This window comes from Panthera pardus, unplaced genomic scaffold, assembly GCF_024362965.1.
Source record: "Panthera pardus isolate Hobbes unplaced genomic scaffold, ASM2436296v1 HiC_scaffold_13, whole genome shotgun sequence".
NCBI classification, from domain to species: domain Eukaryota; kingdom Metazoa; phylum Chordata; class Mammalia; order Carnivora; family Felidae; genus Panthera; species Panthera pardus.
The window spans coordinates 204233567-204250767 of NW_026526688.1; the positions used below are offsets into that span (position 1 = coordinate 204233567).

General features: G+C 53.7%; 1 long non-coding RNA gene across 1 annotated transcript; it reads left to right on the top strand.

Annotated features, from left to right (window-relative positions):
* Nucleotides 1-11060: 11060 nt before the first annotated feature.
* LOC109259314 (uncharacterized) lies at nt 11061-15838 on the top strand. The gene is made up of 2 exons (XR_002076630.2): nt 11061-12968; nt 15625-15838. It is a non-coding gene; the product is annotated as an uncharacterized LOC109259314 (long non-coding RNA).
* Nucleotides 15839-17201: the final 1363 nt, after the last annotated feature.

Below are 17201 nucleotides of genomic sequence, written 5' to 3' on the forward strand. Positions count from 1 at the left end.
GAGCCAACCGGGAAAGAATGGACAGGTCCTGGACGTCATTATGGAGGCCACCACGCGGGCAGAGCGCGTGGAGACGGAAGGTGCAGCAGCACCAGTGACAGGTGAGGACAGAGATGCCAGGGCAAGACTGCACTCAAGAAATCTAGGCCTCAGTTTGGTGTTGGATTCTTAGCTGTGACACCAAAAGCACTAGTAACAAAGTTAAAAAAAAATAGATTGTACTTCACTAAAATTAAAAACTTTTGTGCATCAAAGGACATTATCAAGAGAAGGCAACCTACAGAGGGGAGAAAATGTTTGCAGATCATACATCTGACACAGATAGATAAGGAACTCTTACAACTCAGTGACAAAAGGACAGACAACCTCATTAAGAAGTGGACAAAGCACTTGGACAGATGTTTCTCCAAAGAAGATTCACAGGTGGCTGGTAAGTACATGACAAGATGCTCAACGTCATCAGTGAAGCTGCTCAGGACAGCTGCTCCAAAAGATGTCACTTCCGCATATTGGTCATTTGCACCAAAGGCACTTGAAAAACAGCAGGTGCAAGAAAGGCTGTGACCCCCCCAATAAGGCTCTGACACCCCAAACAAGCCTCTGACCCCCCAAACAAGGCTGTGACGCCCCCAATAAGGCTCTGACCTCCCCAAAACAAGGCTCTGACCCCCCCAACAAGGCTATGACCCCCAACAAGGCTGTGACCCCCTAAACAAGGCTGTGACCCCCCAATAAGGCTATGACCCCCCAAAAAGGCTCTGACCTCCCCCCAACAAGGCTCTGACCCCCCCAAACAAGGCTCTGACCCCCCCAATAAGGTTCTGACCGCCCCAACAAGGCTCTGACTCCCTAACAAGGCTCTGACCTCCCCCAAACAAGACTCTGACCCCCCAACAAGGCTCTGACCCCCTAACAAGGCTCTAACCTCCCCCAAACAAGACTCTGACCTCCCCCCAAACATTTCCTCCTGAAAGCAGGAGTGGGGACTCCATGTGGAAGGCAGCCTTCCCCACCCCCCCAACCCCCCCCCTCCCCCCCGCACCAAATGGAAAGAAACGTTCTTGTCACCGGAAACGAGGAGTCAAGGTGAGGGGATTCTGTGTGGATAGACCTTGTTAAAAGCTTTCCTCTGCCTTCACCCTCCGCACACCTTTTAGCTACGTTCCCACAGTCGCTTCTCTTTGTTTACCTGCTTTATAAACACCTAGGCCTCATCACTTCTTTGGATCTTTATTTTCCTGTGAGGACTCCCATGGACATGTAAATTTTAATTAAGTCAAACATATATGCTTTTCTTCTGCTACTCTGGCTCAGGTCAGTCCTAGTCACAAACCCTAAGAGGGTGATGCATACATTCTACCTCCCATACCTTAGTCACTGGGGAAATGCAAATCAAAACCATAATAGAATGTCACTTCACACCCACTAGGACATCCATAATCCCCAAAGGGCAAATAACAAAATAATCCCAAGCCAGAAAACAACAAGTGTTAGTGACAGAGTGGAAAGCAGGACCCTCCCACTTTGCTGGCTGAAATGTAAAATGGTGCGCTGTTTTGTGGAAAACTGTGGAGGTTCCTCAAAGATTCAAACGTAGAATTACATGATCCAGCAATTCCACGATAGCCAGAAGGTGGAAACAATCCAAGTATCAGCTGATGGGTAAACAAAACGTGGCCCATCCCTACAATGGAAAATTATTCAGCCGCGCAAAGGAACCAAGTACTGACACCTGCTATACACACACAGCATGATGCACCTTGGAAACATGCCGAGTGGAAGGGGCCAGACACAAAAGGTCACATACTGTATGGTTCCATTGATGTGAAACGTCCACATAGGCAGATCCAGAGAGACAGCAAGTAGATTAGTGGAAAGTACAAGTTTAGCTTATTGACATAGATATTTATAGAACACTGCACTCAACAACAGCAAAGTTCCTACTGTTTTAAGTGCCCACAGGACATATAACAATATGGGACATATCTTGGGTCATAAAACAAATCTCAACAAATTTAAAATAATTGAAATCATACAGAGTATGTTCTCCATCTACAATGGAATCATACTAAGAAATAATAGAAAGATTACAAAACAATCTCCAAGAACTTGGGAACTGAACAACACACTTATGTATGATACATGGGTCAAAAAGCAAGTCCCCAGGGGCTCCTGGGTGGCTCAGTCGATTAAACATCCAACTTAGGCTCAGGCCACGATCTCACAGTTCATGAATTCAAGCCCCGCATCGGGCTCTGTGCTAACAGCTCAACGCCTGGAGCCTGCTTCCGATTCTGTGTCTCCCTCTCTCTCTATGTCCCTCCCCTGCTCACACTCTGTCTGTCTCTCTCTCAAAAATGAATGAACATTAAAACCAAGTCTCCAGGGAAATTAAAATTGATGAATTAAATTATAATAAAATATGTTATTAAAATTTGTGGGACACAGTTAAAGCGGTGTTATGAGGGATAGTTACAGCATTAAATGCTTACTTTAAAAAAGAGGAAAAGTCTTAAATCAATCCTCTAAAATTGCACCTAAAGTAATAGGAAAAAGAAGAGCAAAATAAACCCAAGACCAGCAGAAGGAAACAATAAAAATAAGCAGAAATCAATAAAATTGAAAAAAGAAACAGAATCAATGAAACAGCAGGCAATAAAGTGGACAAACCTCTAGCAAAATTGATACAGAAAAAGAGAAGAAACAAATGATCGATATCAGGGTTGAACCAGGGGTATCGGCTCAGACTCTGCAAACATCAAAAGAATGAGGAGGAAATATTCCGCCTACACAAATTTTACACCTTAGGTGAAATGGACCAAGTTCTCAAAAAAAGCACAAACTACTTTTGAAATAGGTATTGTGAATACCCCTATAACAAAGAAATTCAATATATAATTTTTAAGCTCAAACAAACAAACAAAAAGATATCTCCAGGCCTAGGTTGTTTCACTGGAGAATTCTTCTAAACATTTGAGGAAGAGTTACCATTAGTTTTACATAATATTTTCCAGGAAATGGAAGGAAAACAAGGGAGAAATTCCTAATTTGTTTGATGAAGCTGGTATCACCCTGAAACTCAACTTGTCAGATAGTATAGAAAAGGAGACCTCAGATGAATATCCTTCGTTAATAGAGATGCCAAAATCCCCACCAGAACGTTATCAAATAGAACTCAACACTGTATAAAAACAATCAGGTACCATGACCACATGGGGCTTATTCCAGATGTGAGAAAGTTTTCATAGTTGAAAATCAATCAATATTAATCCACTCTATCAACAGGCTAAAAAGGAAAAATCACAAATGCACATCAGTTGATGCAGAAAAAGCATTTCTTGCAATTCTAAATTCAGCAGTCATTTAGGATAAAAACTTAGAACACATCAGAATAGAGGGGAATTCCCGACCTTGATGAAAACCCTCTATAAACCCCCAGGTACCATTATACAGAATAATGAGAGACTGATGCTTTTTCTCTAAGATCAGGAACAAGGCACAGAAGTCTTCTGAACTCACCACTCTTATTCAACATAGTGCTTGAAGTTCCAGCCAGTGCAGTAAGGCAAGGAAAGGGGGTCAGGGAGTCATACAGACTGGGGGAAAAAATCCTCTTTAGAATACATGAGTTCAGCAAGGTTTCAGGAAACAAGATAAACATACAAACATCAACCTTATTTCTATCTATTAGCAATGAACACATGGAAACCAAAATCACAATCTTTAAAAATTTATAATCATTAAAACACTTAGGTACAAATCTAAAAAACATGTACAAGACTTACCTGCTGAAATTTACACAGCACTGATGAAAGAAATCAAACATCTAAGTGAAGGAGAGACACCATGCTCGTGGGTTGGAAGACACAACACTGTAAAGATGTCAGGTCTCCCTAGATCGATATACTGGCTTCACACATTTCCTAAAGAAACTCCAGCAGTATTTATTTTATAGATATAGACAAGATTATTCTAAAGTCTATATGGAAATGCAAAGGAACTAGGAGAGCTAAAACAGTTTTGAAAGGGAATAAAATGGGAGGAATCAGTATGCTGCATCTCGAGACCATGTGCTGGTGGTGGAGGAAAAGATACAGATGAGCGGAAGAGAAGGGAGGACCCAGAAGCAGGCCTCTGCCAGTGTGACTCACTGAATTTTGACAAAGGTGAATAATCCACTTCATGAGAAGGATAAGCTTTTCAACAAATGGCACCAGAGCCATTGGACATCCATTGGCAAAGAAACAACATCAAATCAAATAAACAAAAATACCTTGACCTAAACTTCGTTCCTTATACAAACGTGAACTCAAACTGATCACAGTATAGATTCAAAGTAAAATGTGCAACTGTAATGCTTTCAAAGGGAAGTGCAGGAGAAAATCTTCAGGACCTGGAGACTGGTGGCTTCTAAACATGGTACTAAAAGCACAACCTACAACAGAAAACACTTGATAAACTGGAATTTACCAAAGTTAAAAAGTGTCGCTCTGGTAAAGATCCTGTTAGGAGGATGAAAAGACAAGCTACAGACTAGGAAAACATTGTTTGCAAACCACATATCTGAAAAGAGGACTTGTATCTAGAATATATAAAGAACTCTCAAAAGTCAACAGGAAAACTGCAAACTGGCCAAATAGAAAATCTTCAAAAGACAGACTTTTCACCAAAGACGATATCCAGATGGCAATTAAGCACACACACGAAAGTGTTCAACATCACGAGCCATTAGGAAAATGCAGACGAAAACCTGAATGAGATATCACCACCCACCTGTCAGCTGGGTAAAATAAGGGAAAAATGTCAAATGTTGGGGAAAATGCAGCTCTCTCGTATACTGCTGGTGGGAAAGTACACGGCACAGCCCCCCTGGTCAGACAGTTTGATAGGCTCTTCAAAAGCTAAACACGAACCCTACGGCCCAGCAATCACACTCATGAACATTTAGCCCAGAGAATGAAAACGATATCCCACAAAACACTGTGCGCAGATGTTCACTGTGGGCCTATTGGTAATGGCAAAGACCGGAAACTTGAAAGGTGACCGGATGAACAAACTGTGGCCCATCCACACAAGGGTACCCTCCTCAGTGATAAAGAAGCCACTGCACGTTGCTGAAGCATACAACACATACAACTTGGATAGATTTCAGAGGCAAGTGTTGAGTGAAAAGAACAGCCAACCTCAAGGTCCCAGCTACAGGACCCCGCTCAGGGGACACTCTCCAAAGGGCAAAGCTTCTGAGGTGGAGAACGCATCGGCGACTGCCACAGGCAGGGATCACAGGGGCAGGAGTGGGTGGCCTGAGGGAGATCTCTGTGCTGATGGAACTGTCCACACCTGGATCGTGTCGTTGGCTACCTGAGTGTACGCGATAAACCGACAGCCGGACACGCCCAATGAGCCAGCGTTGGTTTCCTTGCATTACTGACGTTCTGCAGTGATGTGAGATGTGACGCTGCGGCAAAATGAATGAAGGATGCCTTCTGAAGGGAGCTCCCTGTACTTTCTGCAGCTTCCTGTGACTCTATAAATACATCACAATATACACACTACTTGCATGGCCGTCAACACAGCCCAGAAGAGTTCCCTGAAGCGAGCGGTCCCGTCGCTGCTCCCTGGAGCTCAAAGCTTCCCCACGGGTCCAAGGACTCTGACCTGCTGGTGCCAAGCAACAGTGGAGGAAGCAGGAGAGGTCTGGTGCTGTGGCCCATGACCCGCGAGCCATGACCAAGATGGCAGAGGAGGCCCCCGGGAGCCGGTGGGGAGGCTGGTGGAGTGAGACACCAGCCGTGTGAGACAAAGGCAGCACCCAGGGTGCTCTCCTCCCAGACCTGTTGCTCCGGCTTCAGCAAGGAAGGGCCGGGACCCTCCCTCCGTGCCTCCTTCCTCGGGTCTCCATCTGTGTCCTGCCCCTGCCAGTCCCCTCCCACCTCCGCCATCTCCTGCCTCCCGCCCACCCCATCCAGAGTTGTTTGCATTTTACAGATGAAGGAACTGGGGACTCACGGGGTGAACAGCTCTGGGTCACACCCCCAAGGTGAGGTGCCGGCCCCGGCCCCAGGACCCGGGGTACGGTGAGCAGGGTCAGATCAGCTGAGCAGAGGAGACCCCCAGCCCTGGGATCACACAAACTTTCCACTGTCCTCTCAGGCTGGAGTGATCTGGACTCCACCAGCCTCCCCACCGGCTCCCGAGACCAGCCGCCCTCAAATCAGCTCAGACACCATCCATCCTGGAGGCAAGCCTCCTTCGTCCCACGTCCATCTCGAGTTCGCCTCACCCCAAAAAGCCAGCTTCCTCATGGCTCCCATCAGTTCGTGCCCAGGTCCCCCGAGCGTGCTGCCTCCAGCTCTGCCTAGGGGCCCCAGTGCTGGGCTGTCCTCCTCCTCCTCGGTTGCAGCCACAGACGGCCCTGGCTCTCAGGGACCCGCACGTCCTCTCAGCTCCCACCGCACATCCCTGGAGCTAAGAGGACATCTTCCACGTCCACAGGCACCCTACAGTCTCTGAGATGCACCCATTCCCACCTGTCCCCTGCTCTGCCTTACTCCGCCCACCCACCCCTGCACCTAGAGCAGCTGGCATAAATCCCACGTGTCTCCTCCAATCCCACAGTGCTTCCTTGTCAGGGCAAAGCCACCCTCCAGCCCCTCACTCCCATGTCTGCCTGCTGCCCTGAGCCCACAACCCCTGGCCCAGAGGCAGGGAGGGCCCCAGGCCTGCAGCTGAGATGCTCCTACTCTTGTGGCCAGAGTTTGGAGCTGTAACGTCTGGGTCCAAACCCAAGTTTTACCACGATCCAGCTGGGAGGTCTCGGGCAAGAAATGGTTCATGCAGAAACACCTGCTTTCCTTTCCTATCAGGATGGTGCTGACCTCAGCGGTGGCCTGTGTTCCACAGGAGTCAATGGGTGTGAAAGGGTTGACAGGACAGACAGATCGTGCTCAGTGTCAGCTCCCCACACTTTCTCAGAGCAGGTCTCAGGCCTGGGTCTCTGGCCCGGAGGCCCCTGTCCCCCATCTGGAGGAGGCGGGGACGCATGAGGTGTGGTGGTGACCGCAGTCCTGGGCTACCCCGGGACCGTTTATCTTAAATTATTTTGAAATGATTATGTGAAATTCTTTATTTAAAAGTCATATACATCCCAGAGGTGGCCCTCACCCAGCCCTGGCTCCCCCCTACGCCCTCCTGGTTGGGGGTGTGCAGGTCTCACCCCTCTGAGGACTTTCCCTGGAAGGCAGACTTCCAGGAAAGCCCTGTGTGTTGCCAAGGAAGCCGTCCAGCTCCCGGCATGGGGCCTGCCTCTGCCCGTGCTGCCGGCCCGTCCTAAGACCTCATCCTCTTCTCCAGGAGGAGCTTAGCCAGGACTCCTCCCCCAAGCTCAGGGCCTGGGTCTCCACAGCTCACTCCCAGTCCCTTTCCTCATCTCGTGCTGCGTCCGGGGAGGCCTGGGTCTCTGGCAAGGCCTTTAAACTGTGTCCCCCTTGTGACACCAAGTGACAAAGCAGATTTCTCAACTTGATTTTCTTCTTCACACGTGAGAAGTGAAACCTCTAGCTTAGACTCCTTCTGAAAGAGACATCGATTCCTTTCCCTGCTTGTATTAAAAGCCGCTTTCTGGGGCACCTGGGTGGCTCAGTCGGTGAAGCGTCCGACTTTGGCTCAGGTCATGATCTCACGGTTCGTGAGTTCAAGCCCCACATCTGGCTCCATGCTGACAGCTCGGAGCCTGGAGCCTGCTTCGGATCCTGTGTCTCCCTCTCTCTCTGCCCTGGCTCCCTGGCTCACTCTCTGTCTCTGTCTCTGTCTTTCAAAATAAACGAACATTTAAAAAAAATTTTAAAAAGCTGTTTTCATAAATTCAAGCTTTCTGCCAGAATTGGTCAGAGATGTATCAACGAGTTTCATTCCCGTGGACGGCTCTTCCAACTTCTGCTCTGTCTCTTAGTTTATGGCTGGTACCCTTTGCTTCCTCTGAAGACAACTCCCCAAAAGATAAAGGCTCCCGAAATGGCATGGCACCGGGACACCAGGTTGAAGTCGGTCCCAGGCCGAGGACTACTGGCCATGTGCCCACCAGCAAGTCCACACAGCAACCCAACAGGACTGCGCTTGAAAGGGCTCCAACAGCCAGGCCTTGGCATCCAGCCATGACTGAGTGACACGTGGGAGCCAGCCTCCAACAGAGGAAGGAACCTCTGCCTTCATAGACGGCGCCTGACCTGGCTCCTCCACGGGAACACAGAGGTTCACGGGACTCCTATGCCCTGCACTAAGCTGTGTTGAAGGGCTCCTGGTTGGCCAGGCGTCCAGCAGAATCTTTGGCCCTGCGCTATGCTGGGTCAAATTCCTGATCAGTAGAGGGTCTGGGAGACACATCCACTCTATGTTGAGCTGCCTCAGAGGGCTCTCAGACAGCCACGTATCCTGTGCATGCATTCGCCCTGTGCTGAGTTGGGTCGGAGGGTTCCCTGTCAGCCATGTTTCCTGGGCACTCGTTCAACCTGTACTGAGCCGGGTCAGAGGGCTCCGGCTGGCCAGGTGTCCTGTGGATGCATTCTACCTTTGCTGAGCTGCGTTGCAGGGTGCCTGGTCTGGGAGTCCTTGAGACTCATTTTCCCTGAACTGAGCTGTGTTGGAGGCTCCTGGCCAGCTGGGGGTCCCGGAGACTTGTTCTCCTTGGGCTGGGCTGGGTCAGAGGGCTCCCAGCCGGAGGATTCCTGATTAGCTGGACGTCAATGGGACTCTTCACCCTGTGCTGATCTGGGTGGTAGGTGTCGAGTCCCCTAGGGGACTCGTTCACCCTGTGCTGAGCCAGGTTGTGGCCTTGGAAATCAAGAAGGGCTCTCCCTGGATGGGTGAGGGTCCCTTGTACTCTGATTTTCAGTGCCCTACTCCCAACTGCTGAATGACAACACGTAACTGAGCAATCTGGCCAGCCCCTTGTTGGGCTTGGGTCCAGGAGGTGCCAGGTGTAGGTATGTGGGACTGCAAGGCGGCATGAAGGTGGGCACCAGCCTTGAGGTGGAGCACAGAGTCCGTGAGAAGCCGGGGGCGGGACGAGTGGGCGGGGCCTCGCCATCAGGGACAGGAACAGAGAAGCAAGGAGGAGCTAAGAGAAGCTGCAGGAAACGTGCCATCTCTCTATTCAGTGCGGCTCTGCAGGTGACTGGCTTTTCTAACAGCCAGGGTTTCACAACGCCTCCTCCTGATGTCTCCACAGCACCCTCCACAATCACCAGGGGTCTCTCACTGGGTCTTGTCTGGGAGGCCCAATTGCCAGGCAGCTTTCACCCAGGCCCTCCTTCCCTCATCACCTGGACGCCATCCTGGGTCCCCTACCAGCTGGACCAGCGCCCACGCTGGCCTTTTCTCCGGGCAGCACCACCCCCGGGCACGGGGTGTAGCAGGGACTTGCCCACGTGAAAATTAGTGAGAGGAAACCTCATTTAGAATGGAGTCGGGTGGCCAGCAGGGGGAGCTCTCAGCCCTACCGCTCCCGGTCAATTGCAGACCCAACAGGAAGGGACGCACCTTGCGGGTGGATTCCATTGTAGCTACCACTTTACAAGCTCAGCAGGAGGATGGAAGGTTTCCTCCTCCCCCAGCAACAATCCAGCCAATGAGAGACTGCCACAGCCCAGCCAGTGAGAGATCATCACATCTCAGCCAATGAGAGACTGCCACAGCCCAGCCAGTGAGAAGGCACCACACTTCCAGCTCAGAGTTTGCTCCAATGAACTTTCTGTTTACAACAGCCCTCCTGCCCACTCCACCCTCCCTTCCTTATAAACGAGCCTCCTGAACCGTATCGTCGTGGCCCGTCTAGGGTTTTTCTTCCTAGAGTTGCTTGGCCTGTGTTGGCCTCTGCTGTTCCCGAATAAAGCCAGTCTTGCTGGGGAAATAACTGGCAGTTTTGTTTTTGAAGTTAACGCCCAGGCGGGGCAGCTGGGGAGTGTGTGAGAAGGGGCTGGACTGAGATCCTCCCAGTTCTGGCCAAGGGGACCTGAAGGACACCTGCTGGTGGGGGCAGGTGGTGTCCGCGGAAGTCTTCTTCACCCACGGAAGGCGGCCGGTAGGAGGCGGTCCAAGCTCTTGCCCCGGCTGGGTGATTTCGTGATGCCTTCCCAGAGGAGCTGCTGCAAAGGCCTGCCCTGTGACCGGATGCGCTCCGCACCCCTGCAGCCTTGTGACCTCCGACCCCTGTGGGCGAGGCACCTGCACTGAAGCCACCTCGGGCAGAGATTCCGTCACAGGAAGCCGAAGTCACCCTCGCGGGTCCGTTTCGGAACAACCTAAATATCTCACCCGAGTCTCCCCTCCCGTGGAGCCACGCACCCGTCCCACGGGGACCGGTTTTTGGCTTCCGCGGCCGCTGTGTTCCTGTGACTCCGGGCTGGGAAGAAGGGCCTCGTGGGATTTCTGAAGGGGTCGGGAGGTGATGCAGCAGCGCCTTGGCCGATGTGGAGGGCACATGTGATGGCCGGATCCCTCCGGGGCACCTCCAGGATGGAAACCTCCGGAAGGCCAGGGAGCAGAAAGGGGGACACAAAGCCCTAATCTTGTGGAGAATCCAGGCTTGTTTACATGAGAGAATTTCATTTTCCTTTTTCCCAGTCCCTACGGTGGCATTTTGTTCGTAGCGGATTCACCGATCCCCACCTGATCTGGGGTACACGCCGGCTGCACAGCTGCCCTGGGAAGGGGTCCCGGACACTTGTACCCCCCGCCCCCCACAGCTGCCGACCCAGGAGTGGGGCTCCTCACCTGCCCACGCTGACCCCTTCTCCGGCTCTCTCCGCGTCGACTGCGCAGACTCCCCAGTTCCCAGAGCTGGTCAGGGTCCTCAGGCCCCGGGGCCTCTGCCCGTCCCCCTCCGTCCCCGAGTGTCGGCTGCCGGGCGTCGCTTCCTCCGGGGTGCCCTCCCGCCCGCTAGCCGAGACCCCCTGACTTCACTGTCCCCCACGGTTGCCGTCGCGTCTGGGCCCGGTCGCCCTTCCCCATGACGCTGAGCTGCCCGAAGCGAGCGGCCGCGTTCGTGCTCCCGCCACCAGCAGCGCCGAGCAGAGGCCCTTTCCGCCGTGTGATCTCAGGCGGGCGCCGCGGCCACCACCAAAGCGGGGGAGACGGGACACGCAGCTGGCAGAGCCGCAGGGGACCCTCCTGAAGAGCACGGAGATCGCTCGGGCCCCTGCCGGCGCGTGGCCTCCTCATTGTCACAGCCCCGAGGCGGGTACACCAGTAACACCGGACTCTCTCCGTCTCTGTCCTCGCCGGCGGCTGGAGGACATTCTCCCGCTTGGGACGTCCTCGGAGGTGGCGGGTGGCAGAGCTTGCGGGTGGTGCCCCAGCCCGTCCGGTGTCCAGCGGGGGCTCGGGCCGTGCCCCCCCTGGCCGCCCCCCTCCCTGGCCGCTGGCTGGAGAAGCCCTTCCCCCCCGGAGAGGAACAGGTGGGGGTCCTGTGCGGCTGGAGCCCAGGGTGAGGTTGTCCGGAAGGCCGCAGGGGGAGGGGGCGGTGGTCAGGGTGGCTCAGTGGACGGACTGTGGGCACAGTCTGAGATGTACCTCAGGGGTCTGAGCCCGGCCCCGGAGGTCTTTTCCACGGCAAGGGGGACGGACGTCAGGGGTTGGTAGGTGGTTCCCAGATGCTGCTGGTGTGGGTAGACCCCGAGAGGGACACGGGGTCACTGGGAAGACTGGAGGCGCAGAGCGGGAGCCCTGGGGCACAGCCGGGCCTGAGCAGAAGGCAGAAGAGGGGCCGCCCGGCCCGGCCACCTGAGGGTGTAGGCGCGGTTCTCCTTGGCATTACAGGCCTTCCTGTGTCTGGCCCGGAGGACGCCTGCTGCTCTTTGGGACCCCGCAGCCCTCCCAGCCGTGCACACTCCGGGTGCGTCACTGCCCTGTTCAGACGCCCCTCGGGGCCTCGCACGGTGACGAGAACACGTTTTCTCACGGGGGCCACTCCCTGGCCTCGAGCACCCGGCTGGTGAGCCAGGCGTGGGGACCCCCAGCCCCGGGCTCTGGGGCCCGTGCCCCACAGCCTCCCGGGAGTTCTGCGCGGGGCACTCAAGGAATGGGTGCGGATGTGCTGCCAGAAATGCCCGATAATCATCCGGAGAAGAAGGTGGGAAATTATCCGAGCAAACCTTGGAGCTGGGGGCGGGAGCAGAAATGGGAGGTAACCTGTTTCTAAGGACCTCACGGTGGCATGGGGACACCCAGAGGACAGAACGCTCCGAGGATGCCGTCTGGACACAGGCTCAGGTGAGGGAGGCTGTGTCATCTGCTGACGTCATCTGCTGGCTGTGCCCCGCCCCCCCCTCGCGTTGACAAGGTGAAGGAAGGACCCTCTGCCTGAAGAAAGGGGGTGGGAACAGGTCCCACCCACACGGTGCCACAGCCCCAGCCTTCCTCTTCCTCTGCTGGTGCCAGGCCCCGTGTTCCTGTGATCCGGGGCCCTTCCCCTGTCGCTGCGTCCCTTCCAGCACCTTCCCTTCGTGTCTCTCCGGGTGGCGGTCACCGCCTGGCGCTGCCTGGTAGTTGGTTTGGCTCCTTTGTCTGTGCCCCTGGCTGGTCAGGTCGGGGAGCAGGGCTTTGCCCGCCCTGTTCACCTACGTGCTCAGCGCCTGGAGCCGTCCATACGATAGATGCCAAAAAGTAATTCCTAATGAATGAATTGTCGCTTCACGTTCAGCCTAAGAAGCTGCTAGAGACCGAAGTTTCACGGCCCGCAAAGGAACGCCGATCCCGCTGACCACAGGCTTCCGACCTGGATGCTGGCCGCGGCGTGAGAGCGGTGTTCCCACGTGCTGGGGGCCGGACTGCTGTGGCTGCCCACGTGGCCATCCAGGGGACACCTGGTCCCCGCACGCACGGATTCTGGCAGATTATCCACATGCTCTCTGAAAGGTCGAGAAAGGGGCAGTCGGACAGAAGGAAACCGAATCCGGGCCCACGAAGCAGTGGTGAGCAGAGAAGTCACTGAAGTTTGCGGTCTGGTTTAGGGCACATGGGTGACTTGGAGGGTTTTAAAAGTAAGGTTTTCGAACAGCCATCTATAACTTTAACGGTCACGATTTTGGTTTAACCACTATCCTGAGGGATCCCACACAGAAGGGGCCCAACGGCGGCGGAGCCCTTTCTTGACCCCTGCGGTGGCGAGGTGCCCGGAGGTCGGGGTGCCCACCAGTGTGCCCCCTAGACCTCTCCACACCCCTGTTCGCAGGCTGGGGGTCTGCAGCCTGTCCGCCAGCTCTGACGGGAGCTCTGGGGGGAGACGGGCGAGCTGTGGAAGCTAGAAGCCTCTGGCACGTCTCACCTCAAACCGAGGGTGCGGGACTGGACTCTGTCCCACAGTCTGTGGACATTATAACTCCCGGGGTCTCAGCGACCTTATGGGGGACAGGGTCATCGCAGCTGTAATTAGTCAAGGTAGGGTCCCGCTGGTACAGGGCGGGCCGTGACCCAGCGTGGCTGGTGTCCTTAAGAGAAGGTGAGACGCAGGAGGCCCGGCCCTGGGCCTCAGATCCGGGCCTGGGGGGCACTCTGCCTCCAGCGGGGTCTGAGGGGACCCTTGGGTGCTTGCGGTGGGGTGGGGACTGGGGTGGCGCGCTTTGAAAGGCAGAGCACCAGAAACTCGCCAGGCTCTGGGAAGAGGTCCTCCCCACCTCGGGCTGCCGTGGCCCGATGTCCTTTGTGCGGTTTTCCTTGTGTAGACTGCCCCAAACATCTCCGCTGAGCTGTTTCGATTTGTCCTGCTGGGGGAGACAGCAAATCGTTGTCGTCGTGATGGTTCAAGGTTCACGGTCATAGTCTGTCCGCCCCCCAGGGGTCTGCCACACTTTGACCCCCGCCATGTGGGTGCCCGCCAAATTGTGTTTCCAGAGACCGTGCTGGGGAGCTCTCACCTCCCAAACTCCTGCCACGGGGCAGTGGGGGGAGGAGGAAGAGGAGGAAGGGGTGGGGGACGGGCCGGGGGCGGGGGAGCGGCGACCCTGGGGGCTTGGCTCTGGCCTCCATCCATTTCTTGCTGGGCTGTCTGTCCTGGACTCCAGCCACCCTTCGTGGGTCAAGATTCGATGCGCAATGACTGAGGGGTGCCGCCAGAGGTCCCCCGTGCTCCCCTCCCCCACGTTGCCCGCGGCCCCGGAGGGCCCTGGGGGAGCTGGACCCAGAGGACCCCCACAGGCACCGGGTGAGGTGAAGGCATCCAGTGCCCTGCCCTTGCTGCTGGGTCCCGCTGGGTCACGTTGGGTGGCTGGTTCTCATCTTCCGACAAAGGCCTGAGCCTCTCTCTGTCCAGGCAGCCGTCTCTCCAGCCATGGGCACCCCCCCCCCCGCCCCCGCCATCGCCGGCCCTGTAAGCTGTGCGTTGAAGGTCATTTATCATTGGAAAGTGATCAGTGATAATAGGCTAGGTTATGTTGTGGTCACCAAAGCCCCGGCGGCCGTGGCTCAAAACCACAGGCCGGGCGTCTTGCTGTTATGCCCGTATGCCCTCACCACCGTCCTGGGTGAGCATGAGATTTTAATGCCCACCTAGCGAAACGACTCTCCAGCATGGAGGGCCAGCATCCTGTCTGTCACCACTGCACGTACTTACAGCGTGTGACAGTATTGCCACAGACTCAGGGACCTGAAACAACACCTATTTTGGCCCGTGATTCTGGCGGTTTCTGTGGGTCAGGAGTGGCCCGGCCGCGTCCCCCTCGGAGGACAGGCTGGAAAGAACCCACTTCCAAGCTCTCGTGACAGCATCCTGCCCCGGCTAGAGCGAGGGCCTGTCTCTTGCTGGCCATCGTCTGGAGGCCACCCTTGGCGACCTGCCACATGCAGGGGGGAGAGTTGCTTCGCCAGGTGGGCGTTAAAATCTCATTACGATAATTGTGGAAATGGCATCCCATCGAGTTTGCGTGTTCTGCCGGTTCACGCACATCGCAAGCTCCCCCTCGTGCTCAGGGAGGGGGGCGTGCGTGGGCACGGGAGGTGGGGATGTGCGGTGTGGCAGCCCCGGTCTGGCACCGCCACGGTGAGTGGCCCCGGGACCGCCTCGGTGGAAGAGGGCGCTGGGGCAGCTGCGCCGGTGGCTCTGTGTTGTGCCTCTGAAGCGACACGTCACCTGCGTCCAGCTCTCCGGCCAGGACTTCTCTCTCGGGCCGGCCCGGACACAAGGATCAGATCCGGGCCTGGGGGGCACTCTGCCTCCAGCGGGGTCTGAGGGGACCCTTGGGTGCTTGCGGTGGGGTGGGGACTGGGGGGGCGCGGAAGCGTAATCCTCCGTGCGATGGAAAGCAGGGAGAGATGGAAGGCAAATTTGTGGTTGTCAGGGTCTGAGGGGAGGGGAAGAGGGGAGGGGCTGCCCTATAGGATGGGGTTTCTTTGGGGGGTGATGGAGATGGTCTGGAATTGCCTAGTGGTGATGTTGCACGACACAGAGGATATCTACGTCTACGTCTATATCTGCATCTGTGCCCATGTTCGTATCTATATTGCCTACATCTACATCTGTATCTATATCTATCTGTATCTGTATCTATATCTGTATACTGGAAGCCACCGAACTGTACACTTTAAAATGGTTAAATTTGATGTTATGTCAATTTTGCCTCAATGAAAAAACAGTGTGCCAAGGAAAAGTGAGAATTTCCAGCAAGAAGAGGAGGGGGGACCATAGCCCCACACATACCTTCATTTAGACTTCTAGCCTCCAAACGAGTGAGGCCCCATTCTGTTGCTTCGAGCCATCTAGTCTGTGGTACTTTGTTTACAGTGGCCTTAGTAAACAAATACATGTATAATCCTAATTTAAAAGAAAAAAAAAATAGTGTGCACTAGATTTTATCAAGTAATGTTTCTTGTATACGTTGTGATGATTCTGTGGACAAGTTCCACCAGTAATGTGTTAAATGTTCATTTGTCTTCCTTTTTTCTTTTTTTAAATGTTTATTATTCTTGAGAGAGAGAGAGAGAGAGAGAGAGAGCGCATGAGCAGAAAGGGACAGAGAGAGAGGAGGACGATCTGAAGCAGGCTCTGTGTGGACAGCAGTGAGCCCACCACGGGGCTTGAACTCACGAACCGTGCGATCATAACCTGAGCTAAAATCAGACACTCAACCGGCTGAGCCCCCCAGGTGCCCCGAATCATGTGTTTTCTGATGATTCCTGGAATAAACCTAATTTGGCATAATTACTATTTTTGTGCATGTTGATGGATTCCGTTTGCTCATATTTTATAACTTTGTATTTCTGTTTCTAAATATATTAGGCTATACTTTTTTTAATGTTTTTTTTTTTTAACGTTTGTTTATTTTTGAGACAGAGAGAGACAGAGCATGAACGGGGGAGGATCAGAGAGAAGGAGACACAGAATCTGAAACAGGCTCCAGGCTCTGAGCTGTCAGCACAGAGCCCGACGCGGGGCTCGAACTCACGGACCGCGAGATCGTGACCTGAGCCACCCAGGCGCCCCTAGGCTATACATTTTTTTAAATTTCATTTTCGCATTCTCTGGGTTTGATCTCTCAAGATTACCTAGGTAGCTTTCCTACTTCTTACTCATATAAAACACTTTTTATTAGATTTGGATTTCCTGTTCTTTAAATAGTTGGTGGAACTTTTCTTTAAACCATCTGCATCCGTTTTGGGGGTAGGGTACTTCTATAAACTACTGATTCATTTTCTTCGTGGTTACCGAGCTGCTTGGGTATTCTATTTTTTTCTTGAGTGATTTTGATAAGTTTAATTTCTAAAAATTCTTTTTAATGTTTATTTTTGAGAGAGAGGGAGAGAGAGAGACACACACACAGAGAGAGCACAAGCAGGGGAGGGGCAGAGAGAGAGGAAGACACAGAATCCGAAGCAGGCTCCAGGCTCCGAGCTGTCAGCACAGAGCCCGATGCGGGGCTCGAACTCACGAACCGCGAGGTCATGACCGGAGCCGAAGTCCGACGCTTCAGCGATGGAGCCACCCAGGCGCCCCGATAAGTTTAATTTTTAATCAAATATTGCTTATTTTACTTAAGCTTTGAATTTATTGACAAAAATTGGCTATAATCTTGTTTTTTAATTTAAAATCTCTGTTCCATCTGTGGTTGTGTCACCGATACTGTTCAGTGGCGAGTTCTTCCCCCGTGTCTCCTTCAGTCTTGCCACGTCGTGACCCTTCTAGCTTATTTGTGACGATTACCTGTTGCTGTGCC